Raw genomic sequence first — 15,911 nt, 5'->3', positions numbered from 1 at the left:
GCTCTTGAGGGCAGTTTTGCGCGTCCAGCCACTCCATAGCATCCTCTGGAGTATCAAAGAACAGCATCCTGTTCTTAAAGAAAACCTTTAGCTTGGCCGGGTAGAGCAGCATGTATTTGTACCCGACTTCCCGCAGTCTCCTCTTGACTGATCCAAAGTTCATGCGACTGCGCTGTACCTTCAGGGTATAATCAGGATAGGCAGTTATGTTCGCCGCTCCTCGTTTTATTGTTCCTCCCTTGCGGAAGTGTTCAAGGATGCTTTCCCGGTCCCGGTAATTGAGGATCTTGGCGATCACTGGCCTGGGCGGATTTCCCGGCGGCGGCTTTCTAGTTAAGGCCCTGTGCGCTCTTTCCACCGCAAAACCCTGCGACAGGGTGCCCCCAGTGATCTCCTGCAGCAGCATATTTTCAATGAACTCCGTAGGGTTGTGGCCCTCGGCTCCCTCCGGCAGGCCCACAATACGGATGTTGTTCCTCCGAGCACGCCCTTCCGCCTCCTCCGCCCTACTCTCCAAGTTGCCCACACGTTGCACCAGGGCATGGAGCTCACGCTTTTGTGTAGCACAGTCTGCCGCAGTAGGGCCCATTTCTTTCTCCAGAGTCTCCGTGCGCTCCGCCAGAGTCCGCACGTCCTGCCTTAGGAGGTTCACGTCTTCCTGCACCGCCCCGACCTGGAGTTCCATTGCGGTCTTCAGTTCCGTCACAGCCAGCTGGAGCTTGGTCTCCCAAGCCACCTTCAGATCCGCGATCGCCGCGAGGACCTCCTGATTCGCGCCCCCCGCGGCCATTTCCCTTGCTTGAGATTTGTCTTTACTTCTGGCTCCGTCCGGGCCAGTCGGTGTCTTGGCGTATTCGTCGAGCGTGGGCTGTTTATTCTTCGCTCTCAGGAGCTTATTAGACATTTCTTCCGTCAAAGGCAGCCTCCTGTCCGCGCTCGGATCTGCAGCAGGATGTCCCCGTGCACTCTTTTGCTGTCCCTTCGCTATCGTTGCATTCCTGTCACGAGGCTCCTTTGTTCCCTGGCCCCTCCGACCATTCTATCTTCTTCCTCTACCTTTCACAGCCCCATGATAGGCCAGGTTGCGCTTCTCCCTTTGAAAAGTTCTGAGGGCGCACGTGTGTTTCCAACAACCACTGGGATCCTTATCTGCGCTTTAGGCCCTTCGCCCTCCTGCAGTTCCACCATCCGATACCATATTGCAGGCTCTCACCACCAGCTAAGCCCGGCCTTCACCCCATCTATCTCCAGCTGTATGCTTATTAAGAGCCGGCGCTTGGGCTACGAAAGGTCAGGGGCTCGCTCCATGTCCAGATGCACACTACTTCTGTAGCCTACAAGTCAGGTTACAAAGTACCTCTGGCCAGGCCCGGCTCCCTTTCGGTTACACGCTGTCCTCAATAACGATGAATCGGGCAGGCTGCGCACCCTCCGATCTCGACGCTCTCACACCTGGCCGCTTCGGCGACTCCCGGACCCCGGGGTTGCGTCGCACGGAGCCGCCACACTGCAGAGGTTGCACACCTCGCGGGCCTAGGGCTGGTTACCGGATGTCCTAATGTTCACGACGCACCCGATCCATGCCCCACCAATGCCGCTTTCCTCCGTTGCAACCGCCAGGCGCCCAGGCCAGCCACTCCTTTGTTCCTCGATTATGCGGCGGCGGCCATTTTCTCCTTCGTCGCGCTCTCGCCTCCAGATTTTCTTTTAGCTTCTAGCAGCGCTTTCCCGGTGCGGGCCCGTGTCGAAATGTATCCACACGTGCACCCTAGCTTCATGTACGCGATCCTCTTTGTCACAACCGAATTGCATCGGTCCTTGCACGGTTTTCAGTCGGATAATGTGCGGATCTGCAGGAGCCCTCGTATGGACACGTCTTTTCACATGGCTTCTTGGCCACGCCCCGCTCGGAGCACCTGCTACTTAATCGCCGGTGGCGATACTCCCATTCACATGTCACCATTGCATGGTGTGCCACTCCATGGTTAGGGGGTATTTCCATTAGCCAGTATATGGATTCCCGTGACATGGCAAACTGTCATTTACCTATTGCAGCGGAAAACTGGGTGAACTCTGGTGAGTGTCTATTTGCCCCCCCACTACACAGAGGTCCTGCATTGGTCATTCTACTCATCCGACTGCCATGGGCACTCTAGTGTGTGTCTATTTGCCCCCCCACCCCCACTACACAGTGGTCCTGCATTGGCCATTTTACTCACCCAACAGCCAGGTGCTCTCTCCGATGTAACGCGCCATGTACCCTGGCAACGTGGAGTTACGCAAAACCATTGAGTCATCTGTCGATCCGGGAAACGTGCACAGCAGTGGGTGATGAGTTGTTCTGCATCACAGAACATCTGCATGTTCAGAGAGTGGAATTGTTTCCGATTTCTATACATCACCTCAATGGCATGTCTGGCAGTCAACTCCACATGGGTGCAATCGAATGCACCAGTGCAATTGGGCATGCCGGCAAGGGCATGGAAGGTCACTTTGGTGGCATTGACCTGTGCAGAGGTTCGGGGTAGGGCACGGTGGTCTGACACATGGTGCAGCAGCGCATCCAGTACCTGGAACATTATCCTTGAGAAACAGGGTTATGACAGCCCGTGCAGCTCACCAATGGTGTGCTGGTATGTGCAGTACTGACACTACCTTTAGCAAGGGTGGGATTGCAGTCCGGATGTTTATGATGCAGCAGATGTCGTCATTGATGAGTGTGACTATTGATATAATGGTGTCCCTGTGACGCAGGTATAAGGTGTGGATTTGGCTTGGGGTTCAGGTTCCAGGTCGAGGCCCTGATGCAGGGTATTGGTGGCTGTCTGCGGGGTGATACCTACTGCAGAATGATGTTTGGGATGACCACCTGGTTCCTCATTTGCCTCCTGTGCCTACGCCTCTTCCTCGCCTCAGTGCTGCTTCTAACGCAATAGCTGCTGGCAGGTTCCCCAGCCCAATTGCTACTAGACCTACTGCCAGCATGGTTGTGTTGGGAGGTGAGTTGGGTGTGGGTGTGGTTCTTTTATAAGTTCCCAGTGGCTAACAGTGTGCAGCAGGGCTCATTTTGGACACCAGGTGCCTGATTACCAGCATGGTTGTGTTGGGACGTGGGTTGGGTGTGGGTGTGGTCCTTTTGTAAGTTCCCAGTGGCCAATGGTGTGCAGCAGGGCTAATCTTGGACACCTGGGGCCTGATTACCAGCATGGTTGTGTTGGGAGGTGGGTTCCGTGTGGCTGTGGTCCTTTTGTAAGTTCCCAGTGGCCAATGGTGTGCAGCAGGGCTAATTTTGGACACCAGGTGCCTGATTACTAGCATGGTTGTGTTGGGACGTGGGTTGGGTGTGGGTGTGGTCCTTTTGTAAGTTCCCAGTGGCCAATGGTGTGCAGCAGGGCTAATCTTCGACACCTGGGGCCTGATTACCAGCATGGCTGTGTTGGGAGGTGGGTTCGGTGTGGCTGTGGTCCTTTTGTAAATTCCCAGTGGCCAATGGTGTGCAGCTGGGCTAAATTTGGCCACCACCTGGGACCTTTTGATGCTCAACTGGCACTGTTTAACACCTGTTCCGCGGTGGTGGTAATACAGGCACGGTGGTCACGGTGCTAATGCCATTTTTATGTGTAGGTGGTACTCATAATGTACCCAGGAACACTGGTGTGCCGGTATTTCAGGGCATCCGGCGACTTGTCCCACTATTTGCGGTTATGGTGCTACCGTGTCTGGTAGAACAGTGGGGGTCACTTTGCGGTGACAGTGTTTCCGTCATCGCAGGTCGGAATGTGCCAGTCTGGAAAACGGTGCAGGTACGGTGCTACCGGCACCGTTGATTCCAGGCCGGCAAACTTGTAATGAGGCCCAATATCTTGGAAATACTTTATCTCAAATTGGGGCTGGATAATAGGCCACCCTAACTACTCCTTTACCTCAAGCTTATCGCTGGTCCCTCTCTACCAGTTTAGAAGTACCTTTCTGGCCTGCATATTGTAGAGCTCCATAGCTCTGTTCTTTCTTCCTCACTCACCTTCTCTCCTCTTTCTCTTCTTTTGCTCACACATCTTCCCCACCTTCACTCCTCTTTTTCTCTCTCTTGTACTCTCCGCTGTCACATGTCAGTGCAATTATTGAGGCACCTGCCAAGAAAAGGACAACAAATTCAAACACAAGACTTAATTTGTGGACTGTTAGAAGTTTGGCCAAAATGATAACCTCCTCTACTTGCCCTGTTGCCTTCTTTCAAGGCGTTCTCTGTGAACCAGTCTCCCAGTTTTCTCTCTCACTTTATCTCTAACAAGAGAAAGACAAACATTTCAAAGTCTTTCATACACTGCCAGTTTGTCGAGGGTCTGCCGAACCCCATCAAAAGCGGTGCACCAAAATAAAGTCCAATAATCAAATGAAAAGTCTTACTCCTGGGTTTCCTTCACCCTTTCCGTTTCCCTAGACAGGTCCATCCATGGCCTGCGGAGACCACCTTGTTTTTTCAAGACGGGAGACGTATAGCTCGAACTTCTTCAGCAGGCCAGTGTTCCACCTTGGCTTCATTGTCACAGGCCTCGTGAGAAGGGGGTCCTTTGGCAGTTTATCGAGTTAAGGAAGAGGGACCCCTTGCCTAATAAGACATGGGCTGTGGTCTTTCCTTTCTCCTCAGACTTTCTCCTCTATGAGCCTGCTGTAAACTCCCTGACTCTGTTATTTCCACCTCCTGCCTCTATCTCTTGTCTTGTGCCACCCAGGCCTACCAGAACCTTCCTGATCTATCAGGCTAGCCTCCTCCCTCTGATGTCCCTTTTCCACAATCTACTCTCTCGTTGGTTCTGTTCCCTTTCTATGATACCTCACTTTGTCCTTTTCTTTCTCCATCCAAACTCTCTCCTCTGCTTTCTCTCTTGATCTAAGTACCTTGTTGCTCGTAGCTCTTCCCTTTGGTCCCTCTTATTGTCAAGCTCTCTCCTATTCTGCCAATCTCTTCACCACATTCTTCTTCCACATCCTAATGTTCCTCATAGCCAATTGTCTCTCTCTGTCCCATCACCTCTTCTGGATATTCTTCACCACCTCAATTTTTACTATTTCAAACCTTATCTGTCAGTAGTCTCTGCTTCTGACTTTCCCACTTCTTCCAACCTCCTCCTGTTGATTTGCACCACCTTCAGTCTCCTCACTGTTCCCAATCTCTCCCAATTTCTTCCTGCTCTTGATATTCTCCAATCTTAATCTTCTTACAACTCCCAACCTTCTTCTCTTTATGTTCTCCACCGCCAATCTCCTCTCTGTAAACAACCTTCGCCTCTTGATCTGTTTCACCTCTAACCTCCTCACTATATCTAACCTCCTCCTCTCCACTTCCTTGCATTTCCCAGTCCCTGACTTCTCTGTCTCCCCTCCTGGTCTCAACCATTCTCTATACAACTCCATCTCCCCCTTTGATCTCACAAACTCTCCTCCACCTCCTTATCCCCCTCTGGTCTTACAAATTCTCCTCCTAAGTATGTCACCACCTTTGGTCTTATAAACTCTCCATTTTCCTCCCTCTCCTTTTCAGGTCTCGTAGACTTTCCAACCGCCTCCTTTACCCTCTATAGCTTCACACACCCTGTCCCTCTCTTACCATCTGGTCTCCAATGCCTTCTCCAACCTTCTCTGTAAATTCTGCATGCTTGCAAATAATCCAGTACTGTCTCCTTCTGATCCAGTCTCTCTTACAAACTCTCACTATCTCCTTTCTTGAAGTTGCATTTGTCCTCGCTCTCCAAACTCCACTGGCCCTCTCTGAACTCCTTCTCCATCAATCTAGCCTCTGGAACTGGACTGCCTGGCCTTTATATGACTCCCCTATCCTCCACCTGGGTGGGATACTGACTAAGGGTTTGCAGCTCTGTAAGTTTGGGCTGCGTGGCGTTTGGTTGAGAGGTTTGACCTGGGTCATACAGGCTAGAGACAGATCTCTGGCCTCTTCGGTATGTGGGATACTACTGGGGTCTAATTGGAGGTTTTGGCACCATCCTTCCCCTTTTGTGAGTACTCAGGGTTTCCTGGGCTGTCTGACTTGTAGGCCCAGGAAAATGCAGGCCTGTAGCGTGAACCTCAGGGACATTCTGGTTAAGTGGGTGTGTTCGTTAAAATGCCAGGGGTAGCGGAAGTGACATCACACGACCCTTGACCCCCTGATGACATCACAGGAAGTGATGTCATTAGGCCCCCTACCGAAGTGATATCGCGGGAAGCGATGGAACACGACCTTTCACCCGTTGACAAAACAGGAAGTGGCATCACATAGCATTGTACACTACGAAAAATATGGTTACGATGTCACTATAATGTGATGTACATTTCACACAAGAATGGATCGCCATATGTATCGTCAAGATCAGTGTGTACAGGCCCATATTTCCAAATTACTGTGAATGCAAGCAGACGTCCATGACAAAATGATAATGATTTGTTATTATTTAGCACTTACGCTTAAGCGCTTTATATAGAATAAATATACACCCAATGTCACCCAGTGGGCTGCAGCTACATGTGGAAAAGAAATATAAGTGTGATCCGTCATCTTAGAGTCAGGTAGCCCATCCTCCACCCCTGACCTACTCCAGGATGTCTCTGCCTCATTGGGATGATTGCTAGCTTCACTCTTCCTATGCAGAACTGACTGGTGGTGCATCTCGCCAGCTGAATTTACACACTAGTCTCTTGCTAACCTTGTGTGGTGGATTACCATTTGCAATGGTGAGATATAGTGAGCTTTTTTGATTTTTATTAAAATAAAATATATGGGTATTCTGTTTCTGAAAGTGAGATCTGCTAATCAGGCTACCCTTTCATAAATACTCCATGCCGAACTTATTGTGCAAACATGTGCCTTTACTGAGATAGACTATAGACACCTGAGAACCCAGCCCTGCTGCGGCACAGAGTGGGTTCAAATCTCACATGCGCATTCCTGACTGCTGCTAGAACACAAAGTTACTGTAGACAGAGGTGGCTTTTTAATCTTCTGCCCCTCTGATATAAATTATAATAATTGTATGCATTAGTCAGTCTGATGGTGGTAAATCTTAAATATAAGCGATGCCATGTGTTGGTATGGTAACTGTTAAGAAAACACTGTTATAAAGCCACAACAATTTGATATCACCCCAGTGTCTGTCACCATAGCTGCTATGTGGAACAATAGCCAGTGTGTGACCCCTTTGATTCACCGTTAGGAAGGTACACCTTCCTCAGGCAAAAGAAACAACCCTGCAGAGGTCTCCTGGGACCAGTGCAACAGAGGCAGCACTGCCATAACAAAGCCAGCTCCAAACCAGGGTGCTGATCACTGGAGTACCTTTGAAGCCAGCAGGCATGGGAAGTGTATAGGTGGTAGAGTAGCTAGAGAGGAAAAGTAGGTCTCGATAATGGTGCAACCATCTTAATTCTACTAGGGCACTGTTCGTCGTCCCCCACTCCCATTTCCTGCAGGGCAAGGAACTCTGGGTGTGATCTCATAAGGCGGGCACTTATTACAAATCAACATGTGTTGGACATCTTACAGCAGGTATGCTCTGGACGAATCCCCTGTGGGAGTTTGCCTTTCAAAGGAGAGGGGCACCACCTAATTATTTTTATTTGGCCCAGCAAGAGAAGAAGCATACACTTTTGGGCCTCTTATTGGGAGTGCAGTCCATTTCAGCTACCCTAGTCGTGAAGATAGAAGGATTCCAAGGCAGAGGAGAGCTCTGCTCCCTAACCATCCCCAGGGAACAGGTGGGGTGACTTCTGCTGGACCAAGGCATCTCTACTGGCTGCACTGGAACCAAGCTCCTGTTCACTGGAGGTGAAGGATCCCCTGATTTACCTGAAGTGGGAGTGCAGAACAGAAGTACTCACCTTGTCCCCGGAGACTCTAGCAACTCAGAAGTCAAGTAGCAGCTCTTGTCCCTGATTCCCACATTGAACCACTTGTGTGCTCACCAACCTGGACACTGCTTGCCTGCCCCAAGCTACTTCATCCAAGCTGCTTGTCGACCAACTTACAAACCCAATGCTGAATAATTGCCTCGGGTCCTAGCACCCTATATGCTGCCAAGCCCCCAAAGACAAGAATAAGGTACTGTGAAAAGGTCCCTGTCACTCTGGTATGCTTTTTGGACAATAGTGACTTTTCTTTTGTATATTATTTTATTACTGTAAACCTTCCAAAGAACATCATCAATATCCACTTCAATCAGTGCACAATCCAAATGACAAAACAATCACAATGAAAAATACCCCACCTGCCCCCACCCCTTGCCACCCTCCGAGGATCCACCAGTTGCTGATCACTGAGTCCCTACTGGTCTGATGTCACCTCCAAGAACTCATGTATCCATCAGTTAGAGTCTTAATGCTGTGCAGGCCATCTCTACCTCATTCGTGTTTTCATGTAATATCTTCATAAGACTCTCCATTTCGTAAGTATCTCATCCTTTTCTGGCCCATTCCCTACCAGAGTGCAGGGTCTCCCTCTTCCAACATGTTAGCAAACAGGCCCTTGTCGCTAACAGTAGGAAGTGCACCATGTGAGGTGCCCGCCTCCTCCTCCCGTGCAGACCAAAGGGCATCAGCCATGGATCTAGATCTCTGTAACCCTGTTTACGTCCCTTGTCCACCCAACACCTTTTCACAGCCCCACCACATATGCCATAATGACGCCACTGCCCCACATTTCCTCCAGTATCACAAGGAACATCTTCAACAGCCTCAGGCAGCTGTACTGCACTCTGGACAGACATTTAACCCCATGCATCTTGTATTGACTTGAAATGGATGTCTTAAAGGCTGCTCTAGTGAGCACCGACCACTCCTCATCCTGTATTTCCATCTGAATATCTCTCTCCCATTTATGTCTTGGCCCTATTTCTCCATTCCTCCCTGCCCCATGAATTCCCTTATACAATTCCAATATAAGCCCTGTGCACTAGCACCTTGAAGAATCTTTTGTGCTTGATGGAATTTCAAATCATGATCTCAGACCACATAATTGTACAGACTCAAGGAATATGGCAAAGCACTACTTTATTGTCAATTTAATAAAGTAGGGTGATCTTGCAGCCATCAGACTAAAGCATGCACACTTGCACATACACCTGATTACATATAGGTCCTATACTTCAATATGCATCATTTATGTGGCAAAATACAAAACCTATCAAAAGAAGGGATTGGTTTATGGGAACATATCTACTTATAGAAAACATAAGGATTAGTACTTCATTGGCTGCCCCTTATCTGTAGGGCACACCTTGAACTACCTCTAACTACGTCTAGTACTGGTCCACGCAACATTGTATGTTAGGTTGTCCCCCAGCCCCACTGATTGGTTGGCATACTATCCCAACCTTAGACTTTTGGCTCTTTAGCAACATGTGCGTGAAACAGAACTTAGGTGTTTAAATCCCATCAGACTACTCCCCATTTTCCCAATTAGTCCATCATCTCTCATTGGTAGGCCATAAACCAAAGTCTTCCATTTGTGGTTGCCTGTTCGCTGTCCTAGAACATTCTCGGGAGTGAGAGAACACCACTATCTTAGCTTAAGGCTCTAATGAATAGCCTTTGTTTTCGAATTCTAAGTCACGTGTGAAAAGACCACAAATTCGTCCATTTCAGCCTTCTATTTCCTGCTATTTGATTTAATTATGCAGGGTGCTGTTACTCCTCTTGGCCTCTAGAGACTTGCTCACTACATCTCACAGAAAATTTGTATACTTTTAATTGACCAGCAGTTTGGCTCTCACAGATGTTTTCTTCTTCTTTCATCTATGAAGAAGGTCCCACATTCAGAGCATATACACATACTCCCTTTGTGGCCTGTGCTTAACCTTTAAAAATAGCATCCTTAACTCTGGGCCAACCTTGACTCATCGTCGGCTCTGCACACTGAGCTGTTTTTCCTGCATCTCCTGATTGTAGAGCCTTGGACTGTCTCTGAGGTAGCTTGGGTAAGTTCAACGTGAGCAAGCATCAGTTTTCCTACCATGGACGTCCTTGCCATGGTATATATTCCTCTATAGCAAACTTCTATACCTTTTCTTTCTGCCTTGCATTACTGCATATTTGCAGTTATTGGTCAGTAAGTTACTTCAACTTTTTTAGATCCATGATTACTTTAGCTTTAGGTACATGTTACTCCTAGTGCTTCAGCCACATTGTTACTTCTAAGTATTCTCATATCGTTTCAGCATATGTTCATATATCTCCTTTATGACATCACTTTGCCCTTGTCAGATTTCACTTTAAGGTCCGTCCATAGTATTCATTGATGCATTCTAACATCTTGGCAGGAGACATCCTTCCATATAACATTCTTTCATGTGATCAGTGCAGGGGTACATTCTGTATGGCTGTCTGAGTGCATACCGTCTCTCATACACTCGACGCGTTATGGGAACAATACAGGATGTCCCATTTATTTATTTTCTTCTACTGTTCCAGTATGACGGTGGTGGGAACTGGCAAGATAGCGTCTACCTGATCCTCTACAGCCCTATTGAGCCAGAGCATTTTTCAAACAGCGTCAACTCCAAACAGACTTCAAACAGCAGCCAGCGTCGACGAGGAGGTCCCGAGAGACCTGCCTGATCAGGTCCCGAGGCCTGCCTGGCCTCCCAATGCCGGGCGCATCGCGGCGCCGAAACGAGGCTGAGACCGCTCCTTCTACTTTCGGGCATCCGCCGGCAGGCGGATACGCCGGCCCTCACGAAGGCCACACTAAGGCCTGTTGGGTGCCTGTGTTTCCCCCATTCTTCACTATTTGCCTAGGGAAGAGGGCAGGAGCCATCTCCCCCTCCCTGAAGCCGCCCAAGCAGCCAGCGTCGACGAGGAGGTCCCGAGAGACCTGCCTGATCAGGTCCCGAGGCCTGCCTGACCTCCCAATGCCGGGCGCATCGCGGCGCCGAAACGAGGCTGAGACCGCCTCCTTCTACTTTCGGGCATCCGCCGGCAGGCGGATACGCCGGCCCTCACGAAGGCCACACTAAGGCCTGTTGGGTGCCTGTTTGGAGCCATAGGAGCCAGGGGCCAGGAACTCTGCCCCTACCGCTCCAGGTAAGCCAACGCTGCCACCTGCCACCTGTTTCTGTGCCTGTTTATGCCTAAATCTGCCGTCTGCAATACCCTATGCCCATCTTATTCTAGGTAACTTATGGCCTTCACTACTGCACTACTCCCAGCTACCATTGTCTCCAGCACTATGTGTGTCTGTGACACCCCAGGAAACCCCAGGAAATAGTAACCATATGCATATCCCGTGTGCAGGACTGTTAGGCGATACCCCACTGTATTATTGCCAATTGTGTCATTTGAATCTAGGTGATACCCCACTGCATTACTGCCAATTGTGCTATTTGAACCTAGGTGATACCCCACTGCATTATTGCCAAATTGTGTTATCTGAATCTAGGTGATACCCCACTGCATTATTGCCAATTGTGCTATTTGAACCTAGGTGATACCCCACTGCATTACTGCCAAATTGTGTTATTTGAATCTAGGTGATACCCCACTGCACTATTGCCAAATTGTGTTATTTGAATCTAGGTGATACCCCACTGCACTATTGCCAAATTGTGTTATCTGAATCTAGGTGATACCCCACTGCATTATTGCCAATTGTGCTATTTGAACCTAGGTGATACCCCACTGCATTACTGCCAAATTGTGTTATTTGAATCTAGGTGATACCCCACTGCACTATTGCCAAATTGTGTTATTTGAATCTAGATGATACCCCACCGCATACTCGCTGTCTACCACTATTCTTGCACATGCTCTGCTTACATAGCCACCCATGTCCTCCCAGAGACTACTGAGCTCCTACCGCAACCCAAAGTTCACCCCCTGACCACAAACTGAATCTAGGTGTTACTACCCTATCTGCTTATTGCACCTTTACTGCCTCGCCTGAATTGAATGATACGTATTTGTATTGCTTCTCGCCCCTGCCCACCCTATCTCCCAGATAACACCTACATTGCTACTCCCACTCCCACACAACGCCAGCGCAGTACTGCAGAAAATGCTAACCATATTACTCATCTTCTGCGCAATGACCACGCCCGCATCCCCAGACACTCCCATCCAGGAGACTGGCTCAGGAGCCCCCCCTCCCCAGCCAGGCTCTAATCTCACCCACAACTCCTACACAACTAGGTACTATCCTGACCCTTCCTACCCAAGATATTATCGCAAGTCAGGACCCATAACCCTTGCCTCCCACCCCTGCCCTACCACCGAAAGAAACAACAAACTTCGCGCCAGACTCTCTAAACTTTATGAGCCGCCCCGAAGATCCCTGTCTGATTCCATATGCGAAGCCAAAAGGTCCACCAAAGGCACCACTTTCCCCACAACCAAGTCCAAGCCTAGCACTCATACAAACATCTCGGTAAAAACAGATGTACACTCCTACAAAGGAGCTCTCCTCAATAACAGATCATTGGTCGCACATGCCCTTGATATAGCAGACCTAATTATCAAAGATAAATTAGACTTCATCGCTCTAACCGAAACGTGGCTCCACAATGCAGCAGGCCCATCTCTAATGCTGGCCATCCCAGACGGCTACACTATATCTAGGCAGGACCGGGTAGGTAATCGGGGCGGTGGCATCGCCATCATATCCAAAGTAAGCTTAGCTCTCAGACTAGCCCCGACCCAAACTCTGCAATCGTGTGAATCCCTCACTGCCAAACTCCCCATAAATCACACCCAATCCCTCACTATCCACCTGATCTACAGACCACCAGGTCCACTTGGAACATTCGAGGAAGATCTACACAACCTTATCTCTAACAATGCGAAAACCACCTCACAACTACTGCTACTAGGGGACCTCAACCTAGGGTTCAACGACCCAGCAGACATACATGCATCTACCATAGCCAATACGATCTCATCACTCGGACTCTCTCAAAAAGTCAACCTACCCACCCACCTGAAGGGTAGAACCCTAGACTGGGTTGCTGATGCTAATTGCTCAGCGGTCATCACCGCCACCACACCACTACCCTGGACCGACCACTCGTTGGTCTCTTTTAACCTACTGACCTCTAGATCACCTACCACAACCATGTCACTGGCACCACCCTGCCTCACAAGAAACAAGAAAAATATCTCAATAGAAAAAATCATCCCAGCTATCCTTCCAACCCTAAACGCACTGCCAGACAATCTAGATCCCAACACACTAGTTCACGAATATAATAAAATCATGTTAACTACCATGGATAAAATTGCCCCACTCAAACTTCGCACCAGTAAGCCTAAAACCCATTTAAACAAATGGTATACACCCGAACTCAAAGCCCTCCGCCTAAAAAAGCAAAAATGAGAAGCTGATTGGAAACTATGCCCCTCCAGTGAAAAGAAAGCCATCCTTGACACGATTTCTCGTCACTACAAAGCTGAAATCTGCTTAGCCAAACGGAATTCCTATAACATCCGCATTGCCAACTCCAATTCAAGTATGAAGGAGCTCTTCTCCATACTGAAGGAACTTGAGTCACCCATTGCCACACCCGACACCTGCACTAAGAACCAGACTTGGTGCACAGACATCCAACAAGCACTAGCAAATAAAATAAACACCCTACAAAATAAAATTCAACTAAAAAAAGATTCCCTAAACCTCACTATCCCTCCCATACCTCCGCCCAATGCCTCACCAAGTACACACATCAACTCATTCACCTACTCTAAAACCACCACCCTGGAGGTTGAGAAAATCATCCTTTCTCTTAAACCATCAAACTGTAAAGGCGATATCTGCCCCGCACACATAATAAAGGACGCAGCCAGAGACATGTCGCCCTTTATCTCTAAACTCATAAACGCCTCTTTCTCCTCAGGCAGCATCCCTGCCAACTTAAAACAATCTTGGGTACTCCCCCTCGTCAAAAAACAGTCGCTTGATCCCCTCATCCCCACCAACTACCGACCCATCACCACGGTACCCTTCCTACTGAAAATCTTGGACAAAGTTGCCTACGTCCAGATTCAAAAATACCTAGAGCTACACAAGTTACTAGGCTCCAGACAATCAGGTTTCCGCCCACTACACGGCACGGAAACAGCCCTTATCGATCTGAAAACCCAAATTGATGACCTGAGGGACAAGGGCAAGACAGCACTCCTCCTCTTACTCGACCTCTCCGCGGCTTTCGACCTCGTCGACCACAAGGTCCTCTGCAGACACCTTGACTCAGCTGCTCACTTCTCCCCAGAAGCTATCAAATGGATTGAATCCTTTCTGAGCGAGAGAACCATCAGAGTCTTCTCCCCTTCAGCAGCAGCAGACCCCTCTCCTATTACTTGTGGAGTCCCGCAGGGCTCATGCGTCTCCCCCACACTATATAACATCTTCACCAAACCCCTGTTCGACGATCTGGACCATCTGGGTGTCACCTACACTAACTATGCTGATGACACTCAGATTCTCCTCCCACTTTCAGGGGATCACAGTAAGGACGGAGAGTTGGTGAATAGGGTATATCTCATCATTCAGGCATGGATGGCATCGCATGGTCTATGCCTGAATGATGACAAGACAGAGCTCATCATCTTAGGTTCCCCCGCTAATATCAACAAACTAGGCCTTGAATATGCCGAATTCAACATAGATGGCAATCTCATCAGAGTATCCAGGGAGGTAAAAACCCTCGGCTTTTATCTAGATGCCACTATGTCATTCACTAAACAGGTCAACTCACTAGCATCTACCACTGCGTACACTTGCAAATTAATAAGGGCAGGCAGACCATTCCTATCCAATGACAGCTGCTTGATCCTGGCAAGAGCACTCATACTATCCAGGCTCGATTATTGTAATGCCCTCTATAGTGGCGCTAACAAAGCCATTATCCACAGGCTTCAAATCCTACAAAACAATGCCTTGAGAGCTGCCCTCGGCATTAATAAGAGAGATCATATCTCAACCACCAGACGCCAACAGAAATGGCTCTCCACAGACAACAAAATCAAACTAAAGTTGGCCTCCCTAACCCATAAAGCCCTCAACAATGCCGCCCCCAGCTACCTGATGGACAAGGTAAAGAGAAAGTCCTCCATCCGACAAACAAGAACTATCAATTCCAACCGCCTGATAATTCCCAGATTCAAACTCTCCACCATTGGTGGGAACAGTTTCCTGGTGAAAGCTGCCATACTCTGGAATTCTCTGCCACACAACCTAAGAGCTGACCAACCATATTTACACTTTAGAAGACACCTCATGAGTCACCTTAACTCCAATAACCCTTGTATGTAGCTGCACTCTCTATACCTAGGCATAGATAGTGATACCTTGCTCGCGACTTCGCCCTCGCCTCTAACAGTCCTTACAGCACACATCTGTACATTTACCTCCTGTATAGATATTGACCTTTTTTGTATGAAGATTTGTATACCTCTTATTCCTGTAATCCTGAATATTTTTCTCAGGAGTACCCGCCTTTAACAGCCCTGTACATATTTGTATATTTACCCCTGCATAGATATTGACTTTGTATGCAGGAAGATTTGTACATTTCTTATTCCTGTAATTCTGATTATCTTTATCACTACCTCAAAGTGTATATTTCTGCAACATTGTAAGCTTCGAATTATCTTTTGCCTGCGCCCTGTTGTCCCTGGGTAAGGTGCGCGATATAAATAAATAAACAAACAAACAAACAAACTCCCTCTGTATTTCTTGATTCAAGTGTCTGTCCAGTAGGACCCCATTTAACTGGTTGTAGGCAAAAAACAAAATCTTCCCTATAGCCAGATCCACATCTAGCCTGACTATGATTTTAAACTCACCATTTTCCCACAGTTGTCCAACTCTTTCTAATCCCACTTCAAGTCAGGATTGGAATCTCCATGGTTCTATAGTTGCATCCTTGATCAGT

This window comes from Ambystoma mexicanum, chromosome 2q (genome assembly GCF_040938575.1).
Source record: "Ambystoma mexicanum isolate Mex_15411 chromosome 2q, UKY_AmexF1_1, whole genome shotgun sequence".
In the NCBI taxonomy this organism is placed as follows: domain Eukaryota; kingdom Metazoa; phylum Chordata; class Amphibia; order Caudata; family Ambystomatidae; genus Ambystoma; species Ambystoma mexicanum.
The sequence above is the reverse complement of the archived record's forward strand: the minus strand, read 5'-3'. Positions refer to the sequence as shown.